Below are 13,681 nucleotides of genomic sequence, written 5' to 3' on the forward strand. Positions count from 1 at the left end.
AGCTTATTTTTATAGACCATACCGTTTAGCAAATGATGTTTTTTTAAGCACTGTGTGCACTGTGTGCACTGCAAGCTTCAATATTTGTGATACAGCGAGCTGCCATTTGATAAAGCTTATGGGTTTTATTGCTGTATGATGTCTTGGAGAGATCACCACCTATGGTGAACAGTAAAAGATGTTCTAGATGTAGAATAACATAACAAAAATATTTGCTTTTACTTAGGGTATTTCATCGACTTAGAATCTCACAAAAAAATAAAAAGAAGGAATCCTTACTGACAAGGAGAAAAAAGAAGTGCATAATACATGGACCATTTGCAGAGACAGTGATGTAGGGTATATGTAAAGAGTTTATATTTTCTGATGCCGGTGGCCTTCTTATTAAATTGTTCTTCAGTCATCCTGAAAACATGTGGCAAGTCTAATTATTAATGGAAGTAATTAGAATCTGCATTGTAATAGTGTAACCAGATCTTATTACAAATTCAGCTCTTTTTTCAGAATTGCATGGAGATTTCAGGTAGCCTTACCTGCCAGAACAGAAGAAAGTTTGCTAACTTTTAAATATATATATAAGAAATTAGGTACAAAATAATTTATTAAACAAATAATTCTAGCTATATAATCATTCTGAGATTAGTTCCACTATACAGACTTGGAAAGGCACACAATTCAAAAGCTGATGTTCAGCATATTAAGTTGCTTATTACTTACTTAGGTATTCTATTGGAAAGCAGTGCTCCACCCCAGGATTTATTTTATTGTTTAAACTAAAATCATGAAAATTTTCTTTTTTAAATGCATATGTGTAACATCTCTCTTCTGTATAAGAAGAATTTGACCCTTCCCTTCCTGGGTGCTTTGTGATATAGCTCAGGAGACAGCCTGAATGGATAAGTCAAGGCTTTCTACAAAGTAGCTGAGTCAAAGAATTCCAGGCACTGCAATGCTTAGGCAAAACCTGTGTAACTATTACTGAATGCAGCATGTCTTTATGTCTGTATGAAGATAAAATGTGAAATAAAACATACTCAATTTAAGTGTCTCAACTACATTAATCATATGCAGCAATGAATTAACATAATCAGTAATGTATTATTTATAGATATACATGAATACTTTCTCTTATTTTCCTTGCACAAACTTTATGCATGGAACATGACCTTGTGTAAATTTGATTTAATCCTTTTTTTTTTGTAAAGGCATTCACAAACTGGCCCTTGGGCTGCACTACAAAATGTGGGAAAAAAACCTCAATGGAACTAAAGTTGAAACATTGTCTGGTTTTAGTTCCTCTGCTCTGCTTTCAAGTGAATTTCATATCAAAATTTTATGGCAGCTATAATTAAAAAGTGTATATACATATATGAACACTTAAGTATTAAGCACCTTAAAGTCACTAAAACTAACATAAACTTTTTATGGCAGTGTTAAGGCCTTTTCAAAACAAAAAAGATGAGCAGAATGATGCTTTGTTTCTGCTTTACTTAGATAAGAGAACTGTGACTCCTTGTCAGGATTTAGGAACCACATATTTATATCAGCCATGAACACAAAAGTGTTCCTTCTCCTACATTTAAAAAACCCAATCTATTTCCTATATTAACATGTCCAAAAATCAGCATTCAGAAGCCAAGACTTTGATGCATGATGGCAGGGGAAGGAATATAGAGGACCAAAAGGGTTGAAGCCCGTCCTTCTCAAATGTATTAAAGACTCTCAGCTTATCCTAAATCTAATGGCTAATCCTGCTTGTCTAAAAAGAAAGTCACAGAAAATAAACGGGGAATTACAAGCATAAAGGCAATATGGCAGGCTGCAGCTGGGCTTAACATTTTGCAGATTGGAAGCTTTGAAAAATGTTTTCCCTTTTGTAGTAGGCCAACTTTGCCATGTCATAAAAAAGCTCATTCTGCATGAAGAAGCTTTTTAAAGAGTGCAAGATGAACACGCAGATTAAAGAAGGAATAAATATCATGGTGGAAAAGAGCAAATAAGAAGACCACAACTCTTCCATACTGCATGCTTTGTCCTTGTAGCTACAGGCTTCATTCCCCCCAGCAAACAATGAATTATAAATTACCTCACTGAACAGAACATTCACCCTCATCTATATGCTAATATTAAGAAGTAAATATGCACAGAAATAAGTGCACGTTTACAACCATAATAATGAATTAAAAGCAAAAGAACTCTAAACCTACTTCCCCAAATCTCAATGGTGTTGAACAAAATGACCTACCATGATTTATAGGGCTGAAAAACTAAAAGTTCCCTCTATAATTCTCAGAAGATAGGCAGAATGACTGAAACAGAATCTGTGCTGTAAATCTTCCCTGTCACATGTATAATGTATGTCATAACATCTACATTAAATTTACGGCTGGTTTAGTTTTTTTTCCTTTTGGTCTCATGCACTGGGTGCTTATTTGAGGCTATATACTCATTTCAAAACACTGCAACATTTTTTCTAAGTATGCATAAAGCTGAGTATTCCTTTAATCTCATAGCTTTTAAGAAATCTGTATTAGCAAAATTACTTTCAGAAAATATGGGAACTTATTGAATCCACCATGTATGAATCAATATTTTTCAAAGACATTTCTTCTAAGTTTTTCAAAATATAATTTTTCTGCAAATAAATAGGGCATCCAACTTGTTGGTGTTTTCAATGTATCTTGAAAGATTCATTCTAACAAGTCAAAGTTATGCTCACTGACTGCACAGACAGGTAACCAGCATGTGTCAGTACCTGTCTGCTAAATATGGCTTCACAAATAAAACAATAAAACACTTTACTGGATATGATGCTGGAATACTTTAATATGATTTTTTAAACTACTTCAGGTTTCTATCCTTAGGATAATCTTGGATGCTAGTGGTAATGGCTGTTCCTAACATGCAGATTTTCATGCCTATTTCAATGGTGAAATACTTTTAAATCTTGAGTCCTTTTAACCTGAATTTCCTTATATTTGATTTCAGGAACAGTAGAAAAATCTTATGGTGTTTTATACCTGGGGTATCAATGTACAATTTTTTTCATATTTGGGTTTTTTCTCTGCCAATGTGCAATGGACACCATCTAGTAATCACATTTCATGCCTCAGGAATCTGTAGCGAAACCTTTACAAAGTTAATGGCTACAAGATTGAATTTATATACTTTAATGGAGGTCTCATATGTCTGTGAACAAAAACAGTACAGAAAGATTCAGATAATATGCAAAGACTTAACTAATTAGAGAATAATAACTATTTATAATTCTTTCCCTACAATAGTTATCCTATAAAATGAACTACTGTTAATTATGGTATCAGAAACAAAAGACCCTAATTTTGTGCAGGAGCAGTTCCTTAACAGCAACATATCAAGTGTAATGAGACTCTTCTCTGAGGTCCTAAGCAGCAATCTGAATATTATGGCAGTACATCATCTGGAAAATTAATCTGAACTACATAAAACATGTATAAAAACCCATTATTGTCTATTGAAAGGAAAAAGCAGGGACTAAAATCTTTCCCTTGTTACTAGCAAGTTAAGATTCCCAGGAAACCATGTGTTAACCAGGAAAATACTGGGAAATTGAAATGACCTTTAAATTAGAGAGAGTTTGGCATTTATATCCTGGTGATAACTTGCCTTTTTCATACCTTCTTCAGTTTAAAATCTCACAAGTACATCTCTCAGTCTGACAAGATTTATAGCATCACTTGAAAAAAAAAAGCATTTTCACTGGTAATTCTTGTTAAGAATTAACATAACTTTTATATTCATCACATAAATAAAGATTTATAGTCTGATTAAAATCAGGCACAGCAATATCCTCCTTGCCATTCTTTGTAAAGATGCATAATGGGAATAAATTCTGATTTACAATATTAATTATTCCATGTCATAAAAAACAGTGTCTGCCTCACACACTGATATGGACTCTTCAATAAGAAATCTTCCTTTTATTTATCACTTCTCAGCCTACAGTGGGGATTTTTTAGGCTTTTGCTTCAGTTACAGAAGCAAAATAGAGCAGTATCATAGACACAGAGACGAAGAATCTGCTAAAATAAGAAAAAATATCCAAACTATACTATTTTAAAAGATGCAATCTGTTTTAGAAGGAAATAAAAGCTGTTTCTTTCACACCAGTTGACTGATTAATGATACAGCTCAAAAAGATTAAAACCCACAATACTTAACAAGTAAAAAAGAAACCATAAAGTAAGTTGAAGTGCAAGCAGATGGTGATTTCTATCATATTGTTTTAAAACTGGGAAACCATGATGTAGATTCTAATGATGCCAATGCTATGTTTACTCTAATTACCTTTAATCCAGGCAAAGGAGCTCAAAATTTGGGAACAGGTTGATAGGTGGAAATACCAAGTCAAACAATCTGGGATAAATTTTTGTGTCAAAAATAACAACTTAAGATACCATAATATTGGATGAGGGCCAGAGATGGTTGGATCCAAGTTAGTCTTTGCAGAAGAGGCATCTGAAATAGTTGGTTCCTTAAGCTGGAGACATCTGGTACACAGTCCAGAGCAATGAAATGGAAAAATATCAGTCTAGGGAACATTTAAACAAACAAAATGCACACAAGTCTGTGGGAAGTATCCCTAAGTGCTTATGTCTCTGCAGGTCCATACAACTATCTTTGAAAGCCCATGATGCTCAGAAGACTTTCCTGAGGACTGGAAAAAGCCAATGTGCCACCTATCTTCAAGAAGGGCAAGACAGAGGATCCAAGGATCTACAGGTGAATCAGCCTCACATTTACCGCCCAGGAGGTGATGAATCAAAAAATCTTGAAACTGGTCCTATGCATATCAAGCAGTTGATTTGGTGTATTCAACATAGATAATAGAATTATTTTGCCTGACAAACCTGACAGCCTTCAACAAAAAACATTATTTGATGGGTGAAGGAAAAGAAGTTGATTTTGTACATCTTGATTTTAGCAAGGCTTTCAATGCTTTCACAACCTCTTCATTGAAACATTGATGGACGTGTAGACCAGATGAGTGGTCAACGATGTGAACCTAACACTACCTGAACTTCTGAATTCAAAGGATTATGGTCAAAGTCATGAAGTCCAGCTGGAGGTCAGACACTGGTTTGGCATCCCAGGAATGAAAACTTGATTCAATACAGTTTAGCCTCTTTATTTATGAACTGGATGATAGGACAGAGTGCACCCTCACAAAGTTTGAAGATGACACAAAACTGTGAGGAGTGATCAGTAGACCAGATGGCCATCCCACCATCCAGAGGGACTTTAGATGGCTGGAGAAAGGAGCCTTATGAAGACAGAACATTATGAAGTTCAGCAAAGGCAAGTATAGAGTCCTGCACCTAGGCAGGAATAACCCCAGGCGACCACCAAACCACTCTACCATTCCCCTTCCCAGCAGGCCAGGGGAGGGAAAACAAGAGGGGAAAATAGGGGGAGGGAAAACAACTTGTAGGTTGAGATGAGACAGTTTACTAATGCAAATGCAAAATTTGGTGCATTTACAAGCAAAGAGGGAAAAAAAGTTTATTCTCTACTTCTCACCAGCAAGTGTTGTTCTGGCACTTCCCAGGAAGCAGAGCTTCAGCACACAGAGAAGGTGCTCTGGAGAGCAAACATTGTAAACAAAAAATGCTCCTCATTCTTCCTTCATCCCTTAATATTTATACCAGATCTGATGTCATCTGGTATGGAATATCTGTTTGGTTAATTTGGGCCAGCTGGCCTAGTTGTGTCCCCTGCCAGCACCTTGCCCGCTTCCAGCTCCTTGGCAGGGGGGAAATGCTGATCCATCTCAACCAGCCCCCATACAACTTCCCTTATCTGTCACTTTCACAGAGAAGACTCAGGGCTGGACAGATGTTTGGGTAACTGACTGCAGGTAAATCAACATTCTTTTAGTGACACCAAAGAAGGACCAGCTTTTTTTCCTGTTTTGCTTAGATGTTATAATGTTCATTTGATGATTAAGACAGGGGTAGCTAACTCTGTTCTAACAACAAGAGGATAAATAAGAGCTCCAGCTTCACAATATGTACATGTTGGTCTCAATTCCTGGATTAGTCATGTATTCTCCTCCTCCAAAATGTCAAAGATACTGCTCCAGAATGTTGCCCTGCCACTATCAACTGCAAGAATCATTGGAGAACATGAGAATTCCTTAACAAAAAAAATTTTGTGTTTCTGTATGATACCATGCACGCACAGCTGTGACTGAAAATCCATATGTCAAACACGCAACTGTGACTCGTTTCTGTTATCACGCTTCATACTATTTTGTGTTCATTACACTTGGTTTGGGATTATAAACAAGACGAAGATTTGTTTACTTGTTAAGAACTTTGTTTGTTTAGCTCAGGGCAAAATAGCTTTGTATCTTTGTTGACTAAGTGTGACAGCTACTAAAAGAAAAGCTTTTAAGCACTCCTACTAAGCAACATTATCTGGGAAGCTAAATTAAAATTTACTTACAGTACAATAGGATTTCAATGGGTTTTTAACAATTTTCTTTGTACTTGTTTTGCCACTTTGAAAAAGAGTGATAATCTAACCATTAGAGAATAGTTTTTGTTTGGTTGTTTTGTTTTTTTTTCCAGAAATTACATCTGTGTTAGAATATATGGTCCAACTGTGATACAGCAGTGTAAATTGTCTGAGTAAGCCCCATGGAGGCTGAAAATGCAAGGATTCTTAATTTTTCTTTTTTAGTGCATACATATTCAGAAAAAATAAAAACTTCCTAACTATGCTTCAAAAATGTGTTTGTGAAGTTACAGCAATATGGGTGGAACAAGAACACTACTAAAACTTAACATCTGAAAGTATACTTGATAAGAATTTAAACCCAAGAGTAAGTTCAAGACTTACCTTGCACATTTTGCATTACAAACATATTAATCTTTTGCTTGAATACAAAAGATGACTATTTAATCATAACAAGCCTTTTTCATTAGTTAATTTAAACAATTTTTTTATAATATACATATATTTCATAAGACATTTTTGAATGGGACATGTGAGCTGGTCAAATAGCTTTGTTTTTTTTGGCCAAATTAGTAGAGAGAATAGTGAGAAGAATAGTGGATGTAAAACATGAAGGGAGAACATAGTCTCTTTATTCTCTTTTTCAGGACAAGTAGTTTGGTCCTTTCTAAAGAGACTGAAAAGTTTATGTTGTATCTATAATGCAGTTTATATTGAGTTTCAAGAACAAGATGACAGTGGTCTGTATGTGTTCCCTAAATCCTTCCTTTTAGTTTTTGTATTTTGGCCTCGGATGACAGCTGTCCGTTCACACATGCTTATGCTCAAGAACACCACTTTTCTTTAGCAGAGCTCTATAGTATTTTCATACATTGATGATTATTAGTGAAAGAAGTATCTGGTGTGTCAAAGTTAATGATCCAATTAATGTTTTAATCCTGAGTTAGAGTTTTCCCTGATTTCTTAATTATTCTTCTTTTGAAAATATTTTTATGCCAGATTTAAAAAAGGCAACAAACAAACAAATGGTTTTCACTAAATAATACATAACATTTATTCTGGAACTTTTATGCAAACTTTCAAATTTTCCATAATTTTCACCTGATATTGATAAATTCAGTATGAAACAATCTTCATGATTATGACTGGTTTATCTTCATTATCATGATTGGTTTCCTGATTTAGAGATAGTTTGGTTTAGTGAATGCAGCTTGGAAATTTGGGGTTTTCTTTGGCAAACTTTTTAAATCCCTACTTCTTCTTCAATGCTGTCTGAGAAAGAAGACCTGTTAAAAATTTCCCATGAGACCAGGACACCAGGACATTTCAAAGAGATGGAAAGCTTTCACTTAAGTCTGTGTCATGGTTTGACGACAATTAACATTATTTTTTAAATAAGTTGAAGAAAATACTTTTTTTCAACAGCATTACTTATTCCTAGGTGTTTTCATGCCTAATTACCTTTAGAATTACACAGAATTCACAAAATTCACAGAATTCACAGAATGACTAGGTTGGAGGAGATCTTCAAGATCATTGAGTCCAACCCAGCCCAAACACCTCAACTAAACCACAGCATCGAGTGCCACATCCAGTCTTTTTTTAAACACATCCAGGGATTGTGACTCCATCACCTCCTCGGGCAGATAGTTCCAGTACTTTATCACTCTTCATAAAAAACTTTTCCTAATATCCAAGCTATATTTCCCTTGGCACAGCTTAAGGCTGTGTCCCTGCATTCTGTCAGTTGCTGCTAAAAGAAAGAGAATTGATTAAATCAGAAAAAAATCAACCATCTATAGGCTTCAATTTTCCTTCTCAAACATATGGACATGTGAAATATAGTGGCCATCAAGTAATTGAAGACAGAATCCTTTTCAAAAAGGAACAGCATTCATAGGAAGCACTTGCTTCTCCTTTATTTGATCTGTATACAAGCATGTACATCTCGGACAAAGAATTTCCTTCTGCTGAGCATGTGGAATAAACAGTATTCTCTGGGGTTACATATACATATTGCAGTTCTGATGTAATAAAAAGTTCTCTGGAGAAGAGGGAAAAGGTAAGAATAGAGAAGCTATTAAAACATACCTCCGAAAAGGTATGTTAGTGGAGTTTTGTTATTATGACCTTAAAACATAACCAGAGTAGATTAAGGAATAACTGAGGTGATGAACTCTTAGATCTGATCCTAAAGCTGACTCATTATGGAGCCAAATTCTAGGAATGGGGTAATTTGAATTATGTGTCTTAATGATATTTTAATTGGGTTAATAATAAACCTTCAATTAAACTGTCAAGATATTAATTAGGCTAACAAAACATTATTGATTTTGCATATAAGATGTGTCTCACTTGTCCAGATAAACCATACAGATTGCAGTGTAAAAACTGTTGAATATGCTCCAAATAACCTGTACCTTGGAAGCATGAAAATTGTAAAAAACCAAGCTTTTACCTTCTACTTCTCTGTATTATTGTGTTCAAGTCTAAAAGATACATTTCCTATTTTCATGAGTTCCTGTTAACATATTTTATAACAGACACCAGTGCATCAGTGAGCACTGATGTGCACACACACTCTGAAGAGCAACGAAAGCTGTGCAAGAGGTTACACTACTGTGAATTCACATTTGTTGTCTGCTACTGATTGCATTTAGTGTTCATTTTTCATTATTATAGTAAAGCATGTGTGATTTCTACAGCTTTTAAATAAAACATTTTGGATATCAAAATGGAAAAAAGAAAATAAGTCAACATTTTGACCCATAAAGAATCTCTATTAATTTGTTCCTATCACTACAAGTCCTTCATGCCAAAGTATGGACTTTTTTCCTACAAAGTAATGTTTCCAACAGTTCCATTTAAAAGTATCTTATAGTCTATAATTGGTTTCAGTAACCATGTTGATGGCATTTTGAATAACATTAAATAAAAATTCCATTTCCATAGACATGGAAATTATTTTAAACCTCCCCCACTAGTGTATAATTTTCAATAACATAATTTGCTGTTAAATTCAGTGATCATCATTTATGTAATTTTTAGCTATCCACCAATGTTAATTATGGATTAAGATTATTTCTTACCTTTGACAGGGTGAGCAAAACATCAGTTAGTTCAAAAGAAATTTCACTATATTCTAGTGGTTGTCCATGGACTAGAGAGATGGAAAATGGCTCAGAGCCACAGAGTGATGCTGTACTGTATTTTTAATTATTGAATGTCTAGTTCATTTTTTAAAAAGCTTTTTTAAGATGGAGATTGACATATTTATGATTTTCTTGGTCTATGACAGTTAAAAATGCCAGAAAAATTGCTGTCCCTATTTTAGGTCATGTTTCAACTGAAATGAAAGTGGAAATAGAAAGAGTTGCTTGAGGAAGAAAGTTTCAAGAAGAATTTTTAATTAACATTTTTATGTCCTAAAAATCTATTAAAGGAGTAAGAACTTTAAAAATCTGTTGATAAAAATGTAGTCTTGTCACCTTAATCTGTCACAAAAATTGACAAAAATAGGCTGACATTAAATATCTCTAGTAATCATCTCTCACCTTAAGATAAATTAACTTGCATGTAATTGAATTTATGATTAAAAGTTTTAGAAATCTTTTTTTTTTCAATTAAAATTTAGAAGGTTTGCATAATTCCAGCACATTTAATAAGTTTCAAAATAAGTGGCTTTTTTTCCTGCTATTTGCTATGGACAATAAACAGTAAGATATTTTAAACTTCTATTAAAATGGCAACAATCAAACTCTTCAGACAGACTTCCAAGACCATAACATCAGCAAGTGTTTTTGCAATCTCTTTGTTTGGAAGGGGCATGCTTAATCTGAATCCAGGAAGTCTGGATAATTTGGAAATTACAGGGTAAATTTCTGCTCATTCTGCACAAGAAAATATCCTTGATGAGTCACCTCAAGGACCAAAGTAGGCTGATCAGATCCTGCCTCAGTGTAACCTCATATGATCATGACAATAATTCATCACCCTTGTGTCGTGTCCAAGACAAGAGCTGGTGCCAGGCCTTGGGAAGGAAAAACTCTGTAATAAGTAGTGGTGAAAAAATTATTCAGAAGTGAAACAACTTCCTAATCTCATGCAGCTGGTATCTGACATTTTCTGAATATTGACTTTTATTTTCCTTTTTTTTCTCTCTAGCTCATAAAAATGCAATAAGGCATGCTGTTAACTACAGCTACATATCTTCTGGTTGGCTTAGAAAATAAAAAAGTGACTATTTTTGCATGAAAAATGCCATGGAAACATACACTGAGTTATACTGATGTTGGATTGCAAACATTATGTATTTAGTTTTCATATATTTAAAAGAATGTATTCCCTTCACCCACACTAAATCAAATAATTTGTTAATATCTTTGGGTATTTTCACATTTTTTTAATTGGAAATTACTACACAGGCAAGTGCTTATTTCACATTCATGTTCATGCTTTTGTGCAGCTCAGTTGCTGCATAGTTATGCTCTGCATAAATTCTGCATTCCACAAGAATGACTTTTGAGTTGTTACCAGAGTGAAGAAGAAACTGAGGGTGGGACAAAATTAGGATACCTAGCAGCTATGGAGCACTCAGGCTCTTTTACTGTCAAAGACAAAAAGCCACTTCTTAAGTACATAGACATCAGAGAGAAAATTAAATCATTATTCATGTAATCTAGCCTTTTGCCCATATATATCTCTCACTTATCTGTATCCATATATCTGTGTATGTGAAGTGAAAACACAAAATCATGTTTGAGCCATCGCTTTGATATTCTGTTATTGAAAAACACAGTTTAGCATGCATCTTCCTCCTGTTCTGTTATTAGCACAGGTTTTATAGCACCATCTTCACTAAACAGCACCTGAAAACTTTTAGAAAGAAAATCCAAAGAACAAATAAAAGTACTTTCAGAATCATAAGTCCCACAATGTGAACATATCCAAAAGCATTAATGCAGTTATTTCATTCTACATGTAAGTGGAGGCATAATTGTCTCTGCAGGATCTAGGATTTACTGAATGTGTAATGTTAACACAAAGATATTAGGATCAATTTCAAGTAACATGCAGCTAGAACATCTCTATATATACTCCATGACTCCATAGGTAACTAAAAACCACTAAGAACTACCACCTAACGCAGGGAACAAAACTGAGCTACTTCAAGATATCCAGTGGATCAAGAAAAAGAGAAAGCACCAAAAAAGAAAGAATCAAAAAAAAAAATTTCAAAAGTCCCTCCTCTTAGAGACTGCTAACACAAAATATCTGGTTTTTTAAATGCTTACCTGTAAAGTTTGGGTAATAAGATAAACCAAAACAGGGTTCCAAAACAATGAAGTTATATTCAGATTTCTGATTTTTTTTTCTTTTTCAGTCAGAATGTCCAAAGATATGTACAGTGAGCTTACTAGAAGGATTTAACTGTGGTGAGTTTTTATTGAGGCAATAGTTCTGTACTAAAATTTGAGTAACTCAAGTTTGCAGCAGTCTAGGTAAGCCTCTTCCTGATTTAATTTTTCCTTAGGATGGCCAATCATATTAAGGCATAGTTAGAAAACATCTACACATATAAAATAGTAAAGTCTGCAATTAATAGTAAAAACTGGTGCATTTGATTTATTTATCAGCAGTTATTGAATTCTCTCCAGAACAGCTGTTTGACTACACCCATGTACAAATGTGTTTACAGTACAGGCACTCTAATTCTAAGACTTGACCTTTATCATGGATTGAGCTCATAGATAATTCCTTACAAAAGTCCTGCTTGAAATGAACCTAACAAAAAAAGTATTCTTTTAAAATAACAACTTCAACGGCAAGATCCCTGTAGGTTCTAGTACATATGAGCTGAGTGTGTTAGTCCCAGAGTACAAACACTAAATAGGGATATTCACAGAAACACATGGACTGTGTTGGGACATTAAAAGATCTATTTCCAGCACCCCAGCTATGGGAAGGGGCATCTTTCACTGGTGTCTACACCTGGTCTTGTTGGCTAAAAAAAGCTTTTCTTACTGCTGTGGCTTCCTCAGAGGTCTGTGAAGACAACACAACAAAGGAATAATTTCACTTTGTGCTTTATGTTTCCTCCCTTTAAGATGAAGAATATTTTATTCCAGGCCAATGGAAGAAACGAGCTGAAATAGTAGCTGTAACTGTGCTGCCCATTTTAGCAAGTTAAATTGAGGTCAACTCTCCTGTACTCTGGAGACGAAAGAGATGCAGGGAACTCACATTTTCTCTCACCACTGCACAGCTGCTAGATACAGCCCGTGTCCTTCCGTTTGGAGGCATGAAGAGTTCTTTGCATTGGATGCCTGTGTAACTCACTCTGCAAGCACCATTTTATCTAGGCAGACAAATCTAGATCTTCCTGTATGATGGGATAATTCTTACTCAATGCATCCTTGAGATTCCAAATGGAAAACATATTAAGGAAAACATCCACTTCCATTGAAATAGTGTATAAATGCTGAATATGCCTAAAGTTCAGATGAATGGCAGTTCTTGACAGAGACTACTTCTCCCTACAGAACAGACTCACTTAATCAGAGGCTTAACCAAACCTGTTCTAATTTATTTATTTTCCTGAGAGCTACCATTTAGCTTGAAGAATCCTTTTATTTTTTTTAATACAAGGCTTCCCCTCATGAGATAGAAATTTTCTTAGAAATGTCATGTAAGAAAAAAGTACTTCCTAAAAAATTATGTTTATTTATGTCTTGCTTTATTTCAATGCAATACAGCTGATCTTGAGGTTGAAAACTTAATTCTTCAGGTCTATCAACATCAAAAACACTTGATTGAACAGTTGTGAACTTCACAGGTTTGGGGTTTTTTTTGTGATGTTTATCAAAGCCTGATATGATGACTTCTGGAAAGAAATCTGAAAGCATCTGAAAGAAATATGTCAAGATAATAAGGTCAATCTGATTTCTATCACTCTCATATGTTTGGAGTTGCAAATAGATAATTTTAGAAATTCACAGGTTTTAATACAGCTATTCTGAGAATTTTGAAGTGTTATCAGCACTCAAGCAGACATAAAATGAAGGCAATGTGGGTAAAGATGCATGAAAACTTCACTTCCGCATCACAAGTTTCCTTGGATCTGTTGTACCATGATAACTGCCCATTTGTCTGCTCTCAGATTATGCTGAAGTAGTTTGACATG

Source organism: Melospiza georgiana, chromosome 1 (genome assembly GCF_028018845.1).
Source record: "Melospiza georgiana isolate bMelGeo1 chromosome 1, bMelGeo1.pri, whole genome shotgun sequence".
NCBI lineage: Eukaryota > Metazoa > Chordata > Aves > Passeriformes > Passerellidae > Melospiza > Melospiza georgiana.